The following is an 8,101-nucleotide window of genomic DNA, read 5'->3' on the forward strand; positions in this document are numbered from 1 at the left end:
AGTATTAGATCAAAATTCCAAATTTTTGGTAAAATTATTTGGACATTCAAATGAGATATTTTAATTTGGACTTTATAATATCAACTTTATTATATTTGGAGAATTTTTAATGTATATGTCATTACATAAGTTAACTTTATCAGTTACCCGTCGAAACAAGGTTTTATAAACTATATTTTGGGAACTAAGCCAGATGAATTCCAATCAACATGACTAGATCCTAATAAAATATAATTCTAAATATAGAAACCTTATAAAGGTGCTAACATGACTCCAAAAATGACGGATGTCACAGTCTCCCCATGCCGGAAGAACTTCGTCCCGAAATTTTATTCGTCAGATCCTAGTTTAAGACTCGTTTGAGAACAAGTGGGGATACTAGCTTTTCATAAAATCCTCTCTTTCCCACGTGTACATAGGTCCATGCCTCGAAGTCCAATGAACTTTTACAATTGGGATCTTGCCACGCCTCAACTGCTTGACTTCTCTATCCATGATTTCTATTGGTTTTTCAACGAAGCGCAGATGATCATTAATTTGTACATCTTCCAATGGTATGACTAGTGTTTCGTCAGTTAAGAACTTTTTGAGGCTTGATACATGAAATGTATCATGAATAGCGCTTAATTCTTGTGGCAAATTTAAATTATATGCCACTTGTCCAATTCTCTCAGTTAGTTCAAATGGACCAATATATCGGGGACCCAATTTACCTCTTTTCCCAAAATGCATTACTCCTTTCCATGGTGAGACTTTTAAGAATACTTTATCTCCTTTTTGAAACTCTAATGGTCTCCTCCGATTATCAGCATAACTTTTCTGGCGATCTCTTGTAGCCTTGAGTCGATCCTTGATAATTACAATCTTGTCAGTAGTCTCTTGGATAACATTAGGTCTAGTTAACTGCCGATCGCCAATTTCTAGCCAACTGAGTGGAGATCTGCACTTGCTTCCATATAATGCTTCATAAGGCGCACACTGAATACTGGCATGGTAGCTGTTGTTGTATGCAAATTCGACTAACGAAAGGTGCATATCCCAGCTTCCACCAAAATCTATGGCGCATGCGCGTAACATGTCTTCCACTGTCTATATTGTTCTCTCCATCTGTCCGTCCATTTGAGGGTGGTATGAAGTACTTAGATGAAGTCGTGAACCTAATCCTCCTTGAAGTGATTGCCAAAATCTTGACGTAAATCGACAGTATCTATCCGAGAGGATGGAAAGAGGTACTCTATGCCGGGTAATGATTTCATTTATGTAAATTTTTGCCAGCTTCTCCATCTTATAATCTTCTCAGATCGGTAGGAAATGAGCAGATTTCTTCAGTCGATTTACAATTACCCAAATAGCATCATGCCCTTTCCTAGTCCTGGGCAACTTAATTATGAAGTCCATTGATATTTGTTCCCACTTCCATTGGGGAATCTCGGGTTGTTGAAGTAGACCGGATGGTTTTTAGTGTTTGGCCTTGACCATTGCACAAGTTAAACACTTGCTTACATACAGTGCAATGTCTTTCTTCATTCCAGACCACCAATAGTGTTCCTTAAGATCCTTATACATTTTATCCGCTCCCGGGTGGACTGAGTATTTTGATCGATGGGCTTCATCCAAAATTATGGATTTAAGATTGCCAATCTTAGGTATCCAAACCTTGTCTCCCAAATAATATACTCCATCTGATTTTAGTTGAAACTTAGTCTCTATGTGGTGTAGGGTCTCATTCTTCAAATTCTTCTTCTTTAATGCTTTCTTTTGATCCTCGAGAATTTGTGCCTTCAGACTGGTGTTTACTAATGCTCCCAAACCCTCACCCTTGTTGGTTTCACTCTTTTCTTCCTACTTAGAGCATCGGCTACCACATTTGCTTTGCCGGRATGGTACTTAATTTCACAGTCGTAATCACTAAGTAGTTCAACCCATCTTCTTTGTCTCATATTTAACATCTTCTGGTTGAGGATGTGTTGAAGGCTTTTGTGATCAGTGAACATAGTGCACTTGGTATCATAAAGGTAGTGTCTCCAAATCTTAAGTGCAAATACTACGGCTCCCAATTCTAGGTCATGCGTAGTATAGTTCTTCTCGTGCACTGTGAGTTGCCTTGAGGCATATGCAATGACCTTATCTTTTTGCATTAGTACGCATCCTAATCCTTGATGTGATGCGTCACAATATACCACAAAGTTTTATGAACCTTCTGGTAAAGATAAAATAGGTGCATTACATAGTTTATTCTTAAGAGTCTTGAATGCCTCTTCTTGTTTTTCTCCCCAAACAAACTTCTTGTCTTTTTGAGTTAAAGCTGTGAGTGGTTGCGCAATTTTTGAAAAAATCGCAATGAATCGCTGATAGTAACCTGCCAAACCAAGAAATTAACGAATTTTCGTCGGGGTTCTTGGGGCTTCCCATTTCTTTATGGCCTCAATCTTAGCAGGATCTACCTGAATCCCTTTTTCATTAACCACATGACCAAGAAATTGTACTTCATGAATCCAGAATTCGCATTTGGAGAATTTTGCGTACAATTTCTGGTCCATAAGTAGTTCTAATATCATTCTTAAGTGTTGTTCATGATCCTTCTTACTTCGTGAATAAATTAGTATGTCGTATATGAAGACGATTACAAATTTATCCAGGTATGGTCTGCAAACCCTATTCATCAGATCCATAAAAACCGCCAGTGCATTGGTTAACTCGAATGGCATAACCAAAAATTCGTAATGACCGTACCGGGTCCTAAATGCCATTTTGGGGGTGTCCTYTTCTCGAATTCTCACTTGATGATATTTGGATCGTAGATCGATCTTTGAAAAGTATACAACACCTTGGAGTTGATCGAATAAATCATCGATTCTAGGAAGAGGGTATCTATTCTTGATGGTCATCTTATTAAGTTCCCTATAATCGATGCACATTCGCATTGACCCATCTTTCTTTTTGACGAATAGAACTGGTGCACCCCATGGTGAGAAACTAGGTCTTATGAATCCTTTATCCAATAATTCTTGGAGTTGACCTGACAATTCTTGCATTTCTGATGGGGCCAATCGATATGGTGCTTTTGCAACTGGGGCAGCTCCAGGAATTAAGTCAATACCGAATTCGACCTGTCTTGGCGGGGGTAGTCCTGGTAAATCCTCAGGAAATACTTCAGAAAACTCCCGAACCACAGGGAAATCTTCAATACATCTTTCTTTGCCCTTATTATCTATAACGTGTGCCAAAAATGCAACATAATTCTTCTTTAAGTACTTTCGCATCTTCATGCATGATACTATCTTAATTTTCCAATCTGACTCCTCTCCTTGAATTACATTCGCTTCACCTCCTTCTTGAGAAATTTAGATAATCTTTTCCGAACAAACTATTTCAGCTCGATTTTTGGATAACCAATCCATGCCTATGACTATATCAAAACTTCCTAACTCAATCAGAATAAGGTCTATGCTAAAATTCTTGTTAGCTAAACTTAGTGTGCAGTTCATGATTATGTCTCTAGCCTTAATTTCTTGGCTATTGGCAAATTCTATTATATAAACTTCTTTCATCCTTTGGGGCTTTAAGTTAATCTTTGGCTTAAAATCTAATGATACAAAACTTCCATCTACTCCTGAATCAAATAATACCGATGCAAATTCATTATTCAAGAGAAATGTACCTATAACCATATTGGGATCATGCCTAGCTTCCTTTGCTCCAATATCAAATGCTCGGCCCCATGCTTGACTTTCTGGGTTTCCTTGATTGGATGGTCAGGCTTGGTTAGCATTTTTTCCTTGTTTTCTCTTTGGGCAAACATTTCTTATATGGTATGGACTCCCACAATCAAAACACAATTGCTTTCGGCAATCCTTCGTGGAATGACCCCCTCTGTGGCATCTTTGACAAATGATGCAATTCCCCTAGTGCGTATATTTGCATTTATTGCACTTAGGCTTGCTTCCTTGATTTACCACCTGGGTCTGTACCCTAAAATTTCCTACTACTTTCCTATTCTTGCCAAATCTTCCCCCAGATCTTTGGTTCCCATGTTCCTCCATCTTTCTCTTTCCTTTGATGAATTCTCCAGACCGAACATCATTATTTGTGATCTTTGGTGCAATGTCTATTGCTTCCTGAAGGGTCTTTGGGTTTGTCGAGGTGATATTTCCTCGAATTTTTGGAGATAATCCCCAAATATATCTCTCGATTCAAACTTCCTCAGGTGTCACCAGATGTGGCACTAAATTTGCTAATTCATGGAATCGAGTAGTATGTGCATCTATGTTTTCTCCTTTCATCTCATGGTTCCATAATTCCATTTTCAACTTTTGGAGTTCACTCTTTGGACACTATTCGTCCTTAAGTAGTTTCTTGAACTCCTCCCATGAAAGTTGGTTGGTCGTTTCCCGACCCCTAGTCTGAACTAATGTGTTCCACCATGTCAGTGCTCAGCCTTGTAGTAAGCATGCAGCGTATTCTACCTTATTTGCTTCAGTGCATTTACTGATATGGAGGACATATTCCATACCCTCAATCCAGGTTAATAATCCTACGGCTCCATCGGTTCCATGGAATTCTTTTGGGTTGCAGGATCTGAAGGATTTATAGGTGCATTCCCTGGGTATTCTAGGCTCATAATTGGTTGGTTGGTTAGCGTTTAGTCCTGCCGCTACCTGGCTGACAATGTTGGGGAGTGCGGCCAAGAGTTGTTCTGACACGAGTCGTGCAACTTCAGGGTTTTCTCTTCTCGGCGGCATTTTCTAAGTCCTAAGTCAGAAGGAAATTTCGTCATTTTCATGGCAATATCATTGATAATAACTTCTAGTCATTTAAATGATGCAAAGGATATTCATCTTGTCAATAACATTCAAGCATTTACATAATCGAACAGAATAATTTTATATTCAACCATGGCTTGACGTAGATAAGCATTTCTCAAAAGACGTCATAAGTTCATAGTTGTTTACAGCCCACCAAAACAAGATCTTAGGTTTCAATGCAAAAGAGTAAATATTCTATCACTATATATCATTTCTAGAGCAACATCCAACCGATCAGCATTCCTACCATCAGCATCATCATCCCACTCACCACCAGGCACTTGTACAAACTCCTAATCTCCCGTCTGGCAGCGATGACGGCATCTGAGGTTCTCATCATACGCATGTGGTGCATTTCCATAACATCGGATAGGTTGTTCAAAATGTGGTGGTGGTATCCCGGCCGGGTCTAGTGAGTTTGAGTCTCTGATGCGATTTTCTGCACCCACTCTCGTTCAGCCAGATTCATGGCTTGAGTGTAGGATGCAGGTACTCCTGTCACTACCTGAGAGGTCCTGCTCCCATATTGTGGTTGGGATGACTCCCCTCTAACTCTAGTGGAATTCTCAAAAGTCACCCGCTGAGGTAGTGGAACACTTTTCCTAGACGTGACTCTAATCCTTTGACCATGAAAGGTTTGAGGTGGAATATCGGGCACTGGCTCCGATGTGGCAATATGGGATGAAGCAGGTGTCTTGCTAGTCGCTGTGTCCTCATGCTCATATGGGTCTACCTCTTCATTGATGGATGAGTTCCTTCTAGATCGGCTAACCACATAACCGGATTCGTCTGCCGAATATTCATTAGGAGCAAATGATGACATAGTGATCTGCTATATTAACAATATTAATTACGAAATGTACCATCTATAGTGCTTAATGTTATAACAAAATCTTCTAAGCAAGGCAAACGATGGCAATCAAGCTAGAGCCTCTGGATAGCCAAAGTCTCTGGTTGCATTACCAGACTTAGAAATTTTTTGGGTTCTAGTTCATCGGTCCTCTGGTTCAACTTACATACTTAGAAAAGTAATGGATTTCTCGTCCATCGGTCCTCTGGTTCTACATACATAGCAAATCAATGGAATTCTATTTCATTGGCCGCTGGTTCAACATCCATACTTAGAAAAATAATGGATGACTCGTCCATCGGTCCTCTGGTTCCTCATACTTAGCAGATCAATGGATCTCTGGTCCATCGACCTCTGGTCCTCATACTTTGCAACCCAATGGATCTCTGGTCCATCAACCTCTGGTTCCTCATACTTAACAGATCAATGGATCACTGGTCCATCAACCTCTGGTCCTCACACTTTGCAACCTAATGGATCTCTGGTCCATCGACCTCTGGTTCCTCATACTTAGTAGATCAATGGATCTCTGGTCCATCGACCTCTGGTTCCTCATACTTAGCAGATCAATGGATCTCTGGTCCATCGACCTCTGGTTCCTCATTCACACTTAGCGATATAAGGGATTTCTAATTCATCGCCTCTGGTCCTTCTAACCAGCGCTTCTGGTTCAACATGGGCACAGCGATATAAGGGATTTCTAATTCATCGCCTCTGGTCCTTCTAACCAGCGCTTCTGGTTCAACATGGNTTTCTAATTCATCGCCTCTGGTCCTTCTAACCAGCGCTTCTGGTTCAACATGGACACTTAGCGATATAAGGAATTTCTAATTCATCGCCTCTGGTTGGTCTAGGGCAATGTATATTCATAATTTATGCAAACACACACATAATCATGCTTTTCACAACAATTTCTTAATTGGAGCATATCTTTAATACAACCGATTAAGTTCTTCTATTATATGTAAATTAAACATAGGTGATCAGGCTTTGTTTAATTGACATATAATAATGTGACCCGCTGTGTATATATATATATGTATATTTTTAAATCACTTGAAAAGTATTTTGAAAATATTTAGTTATAGTTTGTGGTTTTTAAGGAAAAACTGGTGTTCTCTATAACTGAGGCTCTGATACCAAATCTATCACACCCCGTTAAAGCGGAAACACAAGATGAAACAGGTAAGCGAGTCACAGCAACAGATATTAAATAACACCATTCAATTTTTACAAGATTCGAATTTAACATCCTTAACCAAGTTTGAGATAGAATAATTCTTTACAAAAGTTTCAAAATGAACTTAATCGGTGTCGTCACATATATGCTCCAAAACTTCATTTCTTACTTATTTCCTGAAAAGCGTGAAACATAAAACAACGTCAACTACAAAGAGTTGGTGAGTTCACGAATTTTCATATGCACAAAATTATTTTCAATGCATAAATCAATTCTTGGAAACTAATACATAAACTTGCATCCGATAAATGTAAATCTACAACGATATTTAAAACTTGAGATGCTACTGAGCCTTTCCTGACCAATGTTCCCCATTATTTTACGAACTACCATAAAGTGACCCACGCTCACTAAGGTACCACAGTTCGTATCAGTACTACTTAAGCGGTGGCCCGTTCGCACACATGAGTAGACTATTAAACATAGGTAATGTGCACCCGTTTTTGGGTGGGACTGTTAACACAATAACGGCTATCCACAATTACCACGGCCCGGGAACGTGCCCGAGTTAATTAGTAGCGTTTACGGGAGGGGACTTTTTAAAACATATCCTCTCAAGTACATCAATTTACCATTTATACCATAGTGCAATACAGTTAATTTTTCATAACTTCAATAAATCTTGACTAAACAATTCTTTAGTCCAACAGTTTTACAATAAACAGTATAGTTTGCATAACTTCATGCTTTTCCCCTAGTTTAAATAAACAAAAAGCAGTAAAAGTGGGGCCGTGAATACTCACAAGTTCGCTGATGAATATCCAAGAATTTGATGACGTTTGAAGCACTACACGTCCGCCCTAACTTTCCTAAACAGTCCGAAATCCAATAGTTAGATCACCTATCGGGTCTCGATAAAGATAAAGTCAAATTATATCTTATGTAATGCTAATGAGTTTTTATGAATTAAAGGGTATACTTATATCATTTGCTCTAAAAATAGTACAAAAATTATACATTTTAAAATCAAAGTCCTTTGCACATAGAGTTACCACTTGGACATAATGCAAATTATGTTTCTAGAATTTTGGTCTCACAAATCACTGTCAAAAGGAACCTTCCATAACTCTTTTTGAGTCCAAATTTTTATACCATCAAGAATTTTGTATGCGTTTAAGGCACTCATCATTACCCTACAACTTTGAGTGACACAGTCCCCAAGACAGATTGCACACTCTTCGAGTGACGGCCGTTTGGGGGGTCTAA

The sequence above is a fragment of the Cynara cardunculus genome (assembly GCF_001531365.2).
Source record: "Cynara cardunculus var. scolymus isolate 2C chromosome LG 6, CcrdV1, whole genome shotgun sequence".
Lineage (NCBI taxonomy): Eukaryota > Viridiplantae > Streptophyta > Magnoliopsida > Asterales > Asteraceae > Cynara > Cynara cardunculus.